The 12818-nt window shown below is 39.4% G+C and overlaps 3 long non-coding RNA genes across 4 annotated transcripts; 1 reads left to right on the top strand and 2 right to left on the bottom strand.

Moving 5' to 3' along the window:
• Positions 1-1406: 1406 nt before the first annotated feature.
• On the top strand, positions 1407-10416 carry LOC106488459 (uncharacterized). Of its 2 annotated transcripts, none has more exons than XR_001293175.2 (3): positions 1407-1515; positions 3237-3341; positions 10189-10416. It is a non-coding gene; the product is annotated as an uncharacterized lncRNA (long non-coding RNA). The 2 variants fall into 2 exon arrangements; XR_001293174.1 differs by lacking the exon at positions 1407-1515 and adding an exon at positions 1594-1643.
• LOC106488461 (uncharacterized) lies at positions 1642-4536 on the bottom strand. The gene is made up of 3 exons (XR_001293176.2): positions 4388-4536; positions 3724-3824; positions 1642-1743 (listed from the first exon to the last, which is right to left on the bottom strand). It is a non-coding gene; the product is annotated as an uncharacterized lncRNA (long non-coding RNA).
• Positions 5596-9888, bottom strand: LOC106488462 (uncharacterized). The gene is made up of 3 exons (XR_001293177.2): positions 8597-9888; positions 6024-6070; positions 5596-5646 (listed from the first exon to the last, which is right to left on the bottom strand). It is a non-coding gene; the product is annotated as an uncharacterized lncRNA (long non-coding RNA).
• Positions 10417-12818: the final 2402 nt, after the last annotated feature.

The raw sequence follows: 12818 nt of genomic DNA on the forward strand, positions 1-12818 counted from the left end.
TGAGAAATCAAGCCTTCATATCATGCCTTGTATCAGTGGGAAAAATAATTGCTTTAAAATGTTAATGAATATAATAATACTCACTGATGTGATTTTAACAACCCCTTAGCTTCAGATACTCAAGGAAGAAAAACAAGTAATACAAAAGGCATTACAATTATATTACAATTCCCTTCTCCATTTAAAAACCCTCCCGAATGGCACATAATCCAGCACTCCAAGCACAGCTAAACAGGTCACGGGACTATTCTCCCGCTCCCCATCCTTAGGCAATTGGCATCTCACAGCAGAAAAACTAGACAGACCCAGACCTGTGCCTTCCCACTGGCTAGGAGGGAAAAAGGAGAAACTATACCACACCCTGCTAAAAGCTTTAGAGATGAACAAAATTCTTCTGTTTTATGGAGAGTCTTCCTGTTACTAGTGCCTCAGCGCACTGAAGATCTAGATGACTCCAAGCATCACTGACTGCAATGAGCCAGGTAAGAAGATGAAAGTCTGAGACAACAGAGCAAGTACATAAGAAGTGAGTTTCTTTATGAAGAAACACAAATACATCTCCATCACCTCAGTTGCCCTGACCCTGCTGTTACCGCCCCAGGAGCTATTCATTGGGATGCATGAGCAAGACCTGCTTGCTGCACTCCTTTAGACAGATACACCGCTGTTGATATGACAGGGACTTGGCCCAAACACAGTCTTGGAGTTACTAAACTGCTTTTGAACTGACAGAAACTTTGCTGCCAGCTTCACTGGAGGTGAGTTTGAGTCCCTTGTGCTATAGTTAGAAGAGTGATCTGTTCTCTCCTCCTCTTGACCTTCCCTGAGGTGTGCTGTGTTGGAATTTCACATGTATTGATTTGGAGGAAAATAAATGATTAATCATATATCAACACCCTATATGGCTTTTCCTTGCCAGGTGCCTTTTCAGGGGATGTAAATTTATGTTCCGAAAAGGGTCAGACACCACAGAATCTCGCTGCCCTGTGGAGCACCAAAATTCCTCGTCAAAATTACGTGAATTAAAGCATTGTTCATGCACGGGCACCTCTGGCAGAGCAGGGCAGTGAGTGATTACAGTACCCCGGCGTGTAGGGATCTGAACTCCCTAAACCAGTTCAGTCTGCCAGAGCCTCTCCGCCTCCTCCTTCGGGAACAAACCAGGCGCTTTTTCCGGCGGAGCGAGGGGCGGAGCGAGGGGCGGAGCGAGGGGCGGGGCGAGGGGGGAGGGCGCTCCCGCCAAAACGAGCGGGCCGTTAACTGACGGCGCGCGCTGGAACGCCCACGCCCGCCAGAGCGCCGCGGGGCAGGCGCTTAACGGGCCCGCCGGGGCCGCAGCGGCTGCGCGCGCACCCCTCTTCCCCCCCCGCCCTTTTCCCCAACGGCTCCTGCTGGCGGGGCGGGCGGACTGCTCCATTCTTACCCCGCGGGGCGGGGTACCGGGACCCGCCGTCGCGGCTCTGCCCGCCGCAGGGAGGGGAGAAGGAGGGCTCTGGCAGTGCCCAGGCGGTGCAGGTTCGCGCTATGGCACTTTATTCGCTCACACACACGGCCCAGGGGCAGGGGCCTGAGGGCTCTTTCGCCCCTCGCAGCGCCTTGAGTAGGTGATGCCAAGCCAAGGCAGCGCGTTTTCCACTTCAGCGGTAAGACGGGCCCTGCTGTCCATCCTGAATTAGGGCTCTTGTGCTCTCCTTCCCTTCCGTCCACATCCGCTCTTATTTGTGATCTTTCCTTCCTCCCACTCTGGTAAAGACAAAAAACATGGGTTACTTTCAACAAAGGTTGCACTGACAGTGTATGATAACGCTGCTCAGGAATAAAACTGGCATTTCTTTTGGGGGACATAAGACACAAAAAGATGGCACTGCAAGATTTGTCATGGCAAAGGTCTGCACTGGCAACTTCACTGGAACCCAAGGGCTGCATCTATAGTGACTGACATAAATCCATATATTCCCTGATATCTATGTTTAATGCTGAACTATGGTTGATCTTTCTCTTTAATCATTTTATCTTCTAAAATTTATCAACTATTATATTTACCATCTGCAAGGTATGTTGCATTACTCTTATTTTACAGTTGGTGAAGAATTAATTAAAAATCTGGAGTGGCTTTGGGTTGCAAGCATTCAGTTTAACACAGTTCACTTATTTTTTCTAGGGTAATATATACACATCTTTCTAAACAAGGAACAAGATATTTTCAGATTGGACGGTCGAAAAACTGTCAGATAACATCCATTTCTGAAAGCTAGGAGAAAAGTGACTTGCCTAAAGTCACAGGAGAAAAAAAATCAGACTGAGTCATTCACATAACTTAATCTGACATTTTAAAAGGATGTAAAAGGTGCATTTTAGAATATAAAAACTTCTACAGCTCTGTAGTCTCATCCTCTTGGATGTAATATTTGAAAAGAAATTTATCTGTTTTAGTTCACCTTTGGTAGCACAGCTGATACATAATTGTATGGAAACAATATGTTAATGTATTCTTATGATCACAAGAACTGGCTGTATGCCAGTGTTGTGGGCCTTGTTTATGGTAGACTTTCAAATGACAGAAGTGATTGGAGCAAAATATCAATGTGTTTCAAGGTACTTTTGAAAAATCCCCCATGTTCTGCTCTTGGGAATTAAGAATATATGTAGGTATCTTTAGTACTTGCCAAATCAGGAAACAAACAAACAAAAACCCTACAACCCCTAAGCATAATCAGCACACAATAAAGCTATTTATGCAAGTACCTAAATACTACTGTTGGGTGTCTTTGTCTATATGGAGGAACTGGCTGGCAGAGCTTTTGAAAACTACATTGTTCTGCAAGAGCTATTACAGAACAGCACTTAGGTAGACACTCACTTAGACTAAATATGAGTTCCTTCACAAAGTATGCTTTTATTCCAGAACAGAGTGCATATGCAGAGTCTAAGCCTTCTGGTATAGCTTTACTGTTCTGCAACAGCTAATAACCATGTAAACAATCCTCCATCCATTCTTCTAGTTCATAAAATAGTTCTTAGAGAATTAATGAATGCATAGAATTTGAAAATAATATCATACCTCAGAGTGCTACTTTGGACAGTAAGTTACATTCTGCGTGTTCAAAATGTTGTGTGATCATTAACTAATCATTAAGCTTCCAACAGACATTATGTAGTAAGTCCATATACTACCTCATATTACACAATAGCTAAAAGTGTCAAGGCATCCCTGATTTACTCCTTCCCTCTCAAAGGTTCTGCTGCTGCTCAGTGCACTTCCAGCTGCCGGTGGAGGTGTTGGCAATGAGATACATCATTGTGAGCTGCATTTCCTTTCATTTGAGACTACCTCAATTCAGGTAAGACCCAATGCAAACCCTTACTATAAAAATATTGATATTTTCATCCTCACAAGCCATTTTAATCCATTCTTACAGTAGGGAAATCATGATTTGTGTGTGTGTGTGGGGGGGGAATTCAGGTTTATGTGGATCAAAGGGACTAGAATCAAATATATAAACTGATTTCTTCTCCGAACTTTCATGCTGGCACTTTGCCTATTCCTAATCAGGACAGAAAAATCTGATGGTTGGCTATCGGAGTATATCCCATGAAGATTCAGCCTGGGATATGAGTGGACATTTATGTCTGAACTATTTTGGAGGTACTATGCCTTCAGGTTTCTGTAGGATAACATTTCACCTAAAGTTGGTTCCAGACAAAAATATTTTTCTGACACACCTGAAATCTTCTCAGAATTGCAGAATACTTTTGGGTGAAGATGCAGCAATTGTTTCAGATTCTTCAGTTCTCTGTTCTCTTGCAGTAATTGCTTTTTTTTTCTGTAAAGTTGAAAACACATGGTGGGAAGAGAAAGAAGGGAAGAGAGAAAGAAGGAATATTAAATAGTTTGAAGGCAATCCAAATATTAACAAGGACAAAACTTTTTTTATATCTCCTAAAGCAATCAAAGTAATATATAGAATAAGAGTCCTGCACCGCTTTGGAAGTTATGTTAGCTAATGTATCCCCCAAATTACCTAGATCTTCAAATCTTGATAGCCTTGTATTTAATGTCTCACTTTAGCTACTCCTGCAATGACTTCATCAGAATTAACCACTTCCAAAACAAAATCTGCTGAAAACATTTCCTTGAGGGAGTACTAGGCAGATGCCATCTAAGTCAGTCTCAGGGAAAGGCCATATTGCTTTAATATACCCCAAGGAATTTATACTGTGTCTAACTAACTGCATACATCACATCTCCTCTTTCTCCATGTCTGAAAGCTCTTCTAAATATTGTTGTTAGCTAACAGGTTATACCTCCAGCAAAAGAAAAAGGATAGCAGAATTGAATTCACATTATCAGAACACAGTAGGATGAGACCATACAGTCTTTTTGTACCTAAGGAATTCTTGCTTCTCTTTCTGCTGCCTCTGGTCGAAATTCCTAATTTCTCTGCAGTGTCTCTGGTATACTTCTTTGAATGCAGCATCCATTATGTGAATATGCCTAAAACCCTCTCGGATCAGGTCTGCATATGTTGGGGTAGACGCTGTAAGTTTTACATAAAGGAAAATCTTGCCCATGTTTTCCTTCTCTTTGGTCAGAACTAAAATGAACTGCAAAAGCTGTACATGTACGATGGGTCCCAGGATGGGAATAACAAAGTAAAATCAGCCAAGCTTCGTAGTCCAGACTGGAGTAACAGGAGGGCTACATTGTTAAATTGGAGCTACATGGAAGGAAGAGGGATCACACTGTGGGACTGTGTGAAGTCCCTGTCCAAGTTTGCAGATCTTTAGGCAAGGCCTGGACAAAATATTCAATAGTATGCTGTTGCAAGTAATCCTGCATTAAAAATAAATAAATAAAAATTGACTGGAAAGATTTTGCCAACGCTAGTTTATCTTGATTTAATCATTAAGGATATGTTATAGGATCAGAGGTCTCCCTTCTGTGTATCAAGATGTCCTCTCCAGACCGTGGTTCAGCATTGCATCTCTGAAGGAAATGATGAATTAGAGGGCTGTGTTCATTGATATTAAAGAGACGCCAGGTGAAGTCAGGACCATGACAAGCTGGATGTGACTGGAGAAGACGCAAAAGAGAACTTAGTAACTATATATCCCTCCCTCCCACCAGCCCCCTTTCCCCCTCCTAAAAAAACTAGAGAATTCAGGCATGGTTTTCTCAGTCAAAAAAGAAAATAATCTGTAATATGTAACCTATGCAAATTCAGTAAGAAATAGCAGTCCATTCATCATGAACTTCATTTGCTTTGTGATCATTTTAATAGATTATTGTGAAATAAGTAATTCTTCATATATAATAAATGATGACATGATAAAAAATATAAAAATGCAGACTGGAATAAATAAGGCAGCTTTTAAGCTTTGCAAAACCTAAACCCAGTTGCAGCCTTTCTGGAAATATGCATCAATATATCATATGCAGAGACCATCAAACAGACAAAGGAGATAAGAAAGGCTTTCCCTTTTCAGAATGCACAATGCATTTTTTTAAGATAAGAAAAACAAACTAATAATAGAGAACAATAGGGCTGCCAGGGACATCAAGAGATTATCTAGTTCAAAGCAGAATCAACTAACCTGACAGATGTTTGTTTGCCTGGGGAGACTAGATTTTCTTTTACCAGAGATCTTTGAGAAAGAACCAGACAATTTCAGTGCATCCTTGCCATTACCCTTGTTTTCCATCATTCACTACATAATACATTTTTTTAAATAAAAATATGCAATATACTTTGAGCTAACTTCTAGTTTTAAAAGGGCAAATAACACAATAACACAATGATGCAATACAAGAGCATTACAGGCCTGGCATGATAGCAGAGGCCTTGAGAAGTGAACACACAGAATACGGTGTACAGGAATACGCTATGTGATGATAACAAACGGGACATAGACTTGGCACTGGAGACCCCCGCGGCTATAAACAGCTCACTAATGGTCAAAGAAATGAAGCTGAACAAAACTTGTTTTAGGGGTAACAAAGAGAACAAAGAAATAGTATTTACCATGCATAAAAGGCACCATATATAGTCAATTTGGATGTAATGTGGAGCTGCAGACCAATGAAGAAAAGTTTAAATGTATGTTTGCAAACATATGAGAAAGACCCCAAACAGATCCTAGAGTAAGGAAGAAGAAACCATAAACATGAACATCATATGCTTCACAGCAAAGGACTCCAGACGCTTGACAACCCTCTGCAACATCCCCCCAACGCCATCACCAGAATGAAACCACTGACCTCAGGACCAAGAGCAGCAGTGAAAGGGGGAGCATAACACCACAAAAAGGGGTAGAAACTTAGAAGAATGTGTGTTAACAATTTTATAGAAGTACTCTAACTGCATTATTATACTTCTGTGACAGATCTGGATTAATAATGATGAGACTCTTAAGATTTCAATTACAGTACACTAACAGTAAGTTATTGGCTTTACTTACATATAGGGTGTGCTTCCTCTTTGCTCATAAATAGAATTTTGAGCATAACAACATGTTTCACTAACTAGAGGCTGACATACCCACTTCTTGATTTCACTGGTAGCTGACAAATTAGAACAAGCACAAGGACCGTCTCAGCTCAAAGGAAGACCAGTACCAAGGACAGATAGACATGGATTAAGCATATATGCTGGCTGTAGCTAAAATTCAGTCCTTTAAAATCTATCACTCAGCACATTTCTGATCTATGCTAATACATTTAAAATTTTTCTATCTGTAGCATTTCAAAAAGTAACTTTTTTCATTTTTAAGATAATAATTCTTCGTTGCTTGCAGCCTGCTTTAATTCTTTAGTGACGAGTCTGGTTCTGTGACATTCTACAATTTATCAATCTCAGAGGGAAATTCCGCACAAAAATCTCTATTACAGGAAACCAAATGAAGCTGGAAAAATATATTAATCTGAATCATGAAATGTATGCATTGAAAAATATAGGCCTTTTCTACTCAGGGAGATCTTTATAAATAGCTTTTGCAGATAGGTATTTCAGAATAACTGTTTTTGACTAACTCCACATAAGGACATTTTTGTTCTGGAATAAGTGTGCTGTGTTCTAGTTTAGCTTAATCAACTTCACAATAAACAGAAACAACAGTCTAATTATGGAATAAGACTGCTGACATATGTAGTTATATGGGAATATTAATTGCACTTAAATTTATCTTTGTTCATTTGCTTTAGCCTGTAAGGTCAGACAAACTTAACTATTGCTTTCTTCATCCTGTTTTATTTCCTCTGAAATTGTTATCAGTCTTCAAAGTCTGTGACAATGCAATCAACAAGCCTGCATTTGAATTAAAGCTCAGTCTCAGACCTGGTTAAAGTCCATGAGTGAATAATCTTAATTTCACTCAAGCGAAACAAGAATTGACCAAGTACTTCTCTGCTCACAGACAGATGAGGCAGGAAGCCACCATCCAAGAGACTGAGGCACATAATAAGGCCAGTCAGACACTAAGGCTAGGTCTGAGTGGACTACAGAATGTGGCCTGCGTCATCTGCTCTCCCTTACTAACATCTCCTGTTGCCACTTTCAGAGTTAGACCTTTGGGCTAAGCCAGCAGGCCATTTCTTATGCTCTCCCCTATCTAAGTGGCTTTGTATTTCTACTACTTGTATTCGCTCTGCTGCTCATCTGAACAAAAATGAAGACATGGGATCAGACAGCCGGGAGGACGGGGAAAAAAAGACAGGGAAAAACTGCCTCAGCAAGGTGTTAGATCACTTTTGCCATTTGGTGGACTCTCACCATTCCTGAAGACAGAGGGACTTCTCTGGGGTTGAATGCAAATACAGTAAGCAGAGTTTGCCTAGCTTCAGCTGTGTATGTTGGTGCAAAAGGAAAGAAAAGAGAGAGGAGCAAAGAGAGTACTGCTTTTGGAGAAAGGTGAAATAGAAAAATTAATTTAACCACAATACTCACCAAAACGGAGTTAAAACAAGAAAGTTGCCTGATGGATGCATCTACTATGCTGCAGAACCCAGGACTGTGTGTGCATTCTTCACACCAAAGAAATTCTGACTCCTAATACAAACAAGCTGGCAATACTGCAAATATTTTCTTAACTGTTATGGCAAAAAAGGCAATGCTCCTCTAACTTACTCACACACCAGAGTTGAAATGTAATCCAAAACAGACACAGAACAAAACAGCTTTAACACCAGAATATAAGAAAACAGTCTTCAGTGTTACAACAAAAAAAGTATAATTAATGGAATGTGTTTTTCTCTAATATATTCCAGCTCACAGAAGCTGAGTGCTTCTGTTGTCAAGTAGGTTGAATAATGACATCAAGTACACTGATCTGTTTTGTACTCAGGGCAGCATTTTCATTGGAACATTTCAGAAACAAGAATGTATTTAAAGTGCAGGCAGTAGAAAATTTTTAAATTTCCAGGTTACACCAGAATTCACTGGTCACATCCAAGAATGGCATTTTACAAGAAATACATTTTTAAATTCACACTTGAAAGAGATTCAGCACTGGTATTATAGACATTTATTCATTTTAAAAAAAACACCTTTGAGGAACCTCTACTTGCAAAATTAATTATTTTCACAGTGTCTCCACATACCTTGTGACTTTGGAAAATTCAAGGTTTTCTAGCACTGCCTCTTAGTTGGTAGCAGCTTTTCTTTTAAACCAGCCATGTTGCAGAAGCAAACATTCTCATCTTTTGGCCAGTTTTCTACTCTTGGCTTTGCCTGCTGCTTCTGCAAGCGAGTTTGTATGCAAACCACAGAAAAAAACAATCTTGCTCCATTTGTATTCCATATGTTTGCCAGGCTAGTGGCCAGAAGAGATCAGAAGCGATTTCTTTTTCAATTCCCAAAACTCAGATAGGCACTGACAGCCTCATCACACAATTATTTTGAGCTCCTGAAAGAGCTGTAGTCAACTTTAAAATAATGCATTTCCTTAGTTTTGCTACTCATAGAGCCTTAATTTGCAATAATGGTCCAGCTAATAATTTTCTTCATTCTTGCACTTTTAAACTTCAGTGATTTACTAACCTGATTATCCTTATATTTTAACCTTTGTTTCCCTTTCCTTGTGTCACTTGGATTATCATGGTTTCTTTACCAGCCTTACTGGAATTGTATCTCTTTCTTGAAAATTTCCTCTCTCTGTATCTGAAGAAAGTTTTTAAGCTCTCCTCCTGGTGCTTTCACTGAACTGGTGATTATAAATGATATCTAATTGTCTCTGAAACTCAGTGCAGGTACACAACTCCCATTGAGTTCTATATAACCCCATACTCTCTACTGCATGTCTTTCTTCCTGTGTTGTCTGTGTCTATTGTTCTTTTCCCACTCGGTCATTAAGGCAGCACTTGCTGCTTTAATAGCCAGGCAATACAAGACGGGTATTCTTAAGGAAATAAATATGCGACAGGTAGGAAACCACATGACACACTATTCTTAAATCTTGGATATCAAAATAGTATTTGGTATTATAGTTGCAGCCCTGAGATGTTTCTAGCTGAAAAGCCACTGTTCCCCACCCCAGCTATCACAGTGCTAACGCAGCAAAAGTAAATGGAGATAAGAAGCTGGTGAGTATAACAGCCACCTTTCATACCAACCATTTGTAATGAATGACCAAGTGGCCTTGAAGGCACTCTATCTATCTCAAGTAAAAGCATCTGCAAATCATCTCAGGAGTCTGAACTATCTGGGTGGAGGATTTTTCTGGGTGTTGCTTCAGGAAGAATTTACATATATTTGATAGAAGAAAAAGACAGGAAATTCCAGACACAGTATAAATAAGCATGCAGTATATGGTTTGTCACCAACACTATATTAAAGTCTCTAAACAGCAAATGCTAAAGGAAGCCTGTTGAAAAGCACACAGTGCTACAGACTTCAAAACTACCATCAGTGTCAAACTAGAAATATATCCAAAGCACTAGAGTTTGGAAGCTGTATTCGTCAATAATTCGAATACAATGGAGGTTGTTTAAACTCTCTTGTAGGACCTGCTCCAGAGAATAGAGCAAAGTTCTCTCATCCATTCTTCTTAGGAAGATGAAGGTTTTAACAGGGGACAGGGGAAGGACTTTACTGGCTTAGGGACAGAAAATAATACTAAGCAGCCCAAAGCAAGCCTGCTCCTGTACTCCCTTTACACCAGCAACTGCCCTTAAAATTCCTTTCTGTATTGCAGGAAATATGTGGATGCCAGTAGGACCGGCTATGTCCACAGAAGAGAGAAAAAGTCACTCAACCTATGACATGTCTATGACATTCTTTCTCCAAACACTGCATCACCTCTCTAGGATGAGGTGCTATTTTTAATCTCCTAGTTTTCATCATATGTTGAGACTCCTTCCAAGCACCTTCCATCTTATCCTTTTCAAGCTTTGCATCTTGGGTCTGTAAGTCTGAAATAATAAACAAGTATTAGCAATCTGGTGGCCCCTGATCTAGCACATGTCATTGAATCCAATACGTAAGGAACTATTTGCACTAATTACACGCACACACACACATGATATACATACAAGCAGCTATGATGGATTCCAGCTATCTGGGATCAAGAAACATATACACATATATATGCACACACACCCTCCTGCTTTGCATATGGGGAACACATATTATTGCATAGAAAAGGGCTGTGGAACAACAAACCTGCAAAGTCTTAGTAAAGTAAATAACACTTTACTTTTCTTCCCAGTCATATACCTGGAAAAGTCACTGCTTTAAGTTTCGCTTGTTTGGGCTTGATGACTTTGCTTGTTTGATGAGGTTTGTACTTGCTAGAAGCCTGTCCATGTCTTGGTTCCTTCAAGCAAAAAAAAAGCAGAAAAAAAGTTTGAGTCATTTACCATGTTGGTAGGATTAATACCCTAATTTTTGTGTACTTTCTTGAAAAAAATCTAGTTCATCCACAAGTGAAACTGTTCCTAGGGTAAAATATAGCAGCCACCAGTGCTAGGAAAACCACATAGCAGTCATAGGAAAAGGAATAAAAACATACTCTCCAGCTGCAATTGCAGAAAAAATTTCAGGGTGGTAGAAGGTAATTATAGGTTAGGAAAATAACTATGATACCAGGATAATGTCTTTAACTAGTAAAAAGTAACTGACTGAACTGTTACATAAAATGCTCAGCCATTGCTGAAGTCAGCCATCTCTAACTGAAGCAAGCTTGGAGATTGCTTCTCTCAAGATTTATCAACTCCATAAATCACTTCAACAAAATTAATAAACCACAACACACACACATTCCCACTTCCAATATGCAGATCTCTGGGAAAAAAGAAACAATGTCTCTAACATCACATATTTGCTAGATTTTTCTGAACTAGTTCATAAGCAAATGAATATCTCCCAAATATCTAGTCCCTGAATAGTTACTGAATGAAATATGTTTCCTCCTTGCTATTCCACAATGGCAAAGCAGCATTGGTGAGGGGTCCTTCTTCTGACATTTTGTAATGACAAGACCCTGGCCTGTGTTGAGACAAATGAATTTGCTGGGACTAACTACACAAAGACAGGTACTCCAGAGAATAAAAGTGATCTGGAGGCTCTAAGTGGGGACATTAAAAGAAAAAAATATAGCAAACTATATTTATCTTGATCAAGAGAAACAGAAGTTGTTGCTTGCACTTGTTGACAGATGTGTGACAACACAAATTCTCATTACAAAAATAAGTAGAAATCAGCAAGATTCAAACTGAATACATTCTGTGTTACGTTGAGATAACTAAGAGTCATCTGTAATTAGACTAAATATACAAGAAAATATTTGATATACCTAATTTCAGATTTTACAGCGAAAACCTGCTCTCTTGCCAACTTGTATTCCAAGGGTCTAGATTTTAACAGAATGGGCAGACCTTTGCACTGATCACCCATTCCTTTCCCACTTCAGTATACAGTACAGGAAAAATCAAAATCCAGTTTAAGAACAATATAACACAATTTATTCTCAAAGCATTTATGCAAAATGGTTGACTGTATTGGTAGCAGCTTTGAATGTTCTCACTGGCTTCTGTATCAGGTGCAGTGTTCCTGGCCTCCCATTAAATCTAGCCTCTGTCTACATTTACCATTACTATTCCTTCCACGGTTCATACTTTTTTCCATGCTACTTTGTCCAAATATACTTTTCTTTCTGTTCTCTTTCTTTCTTCCTTTAACTGCTCTCTATGCTTAGAACTTTTCCATTCTTTGCATGAGAAATAACCATCTTTTCCTTCCTCCTAAAACACTAACAAAACATTTATCTGAAAAAGAACAATGAACTTCTATTAGACATTTTAAAGACATTTGCTATTTTGTATCCAAAACAGCAGTAATGCTCTTGCATTAGCCCACCATCTGGGTCATTCAGGCCCCAAGAATTCAAAACAGCAGTTCAGTCAAAAGCTCATAATTAAAGCTTAATCTAAAGCAGCTGCAGTGCAGTTCCCATGGACTGCAAAATGAGTACTTACTATGGAGTATTTTTGAAAGCATAACTACCTGTATAGGTGACTAAATATCAAATTAGGAGACTTGTTTTGCAAACTGCAGTCCCCATTGTTTACTGACTAGATCATCCTTATTTGCAGCCTGTGGAACACAGGCCCACCTGTCTCAACTGAGATTGAAAGTTTTCCCATGTTCTGCACAAGGTTTGACATATCAATACAATCCCTGATAACAAGTTATCACTATGAATTGTTTAAACTTGAAACAGAAGTAGTATGTTACTTCAGCAGTAAATTAATGAATTGAAAAAACAGCCTGTCTGCTGACCCATGAAAACAATTTAGCTTTCTTTTGAATTGACACAATTTAAGC

This window comes from Apteryx mantelli, chromosome 1 (assembly GCF_036417845.1).
Source record: "Apteryx mantelli isolate bAptMan1 chromosome 1, bAptMan1.hap1, whole genome shotgun sequence".
NCBI lineage: Eukaryota > Metazoa > Chordata > Aves > Apterygiformes > Apterygidae > Apteryx > Apteryx mantelli.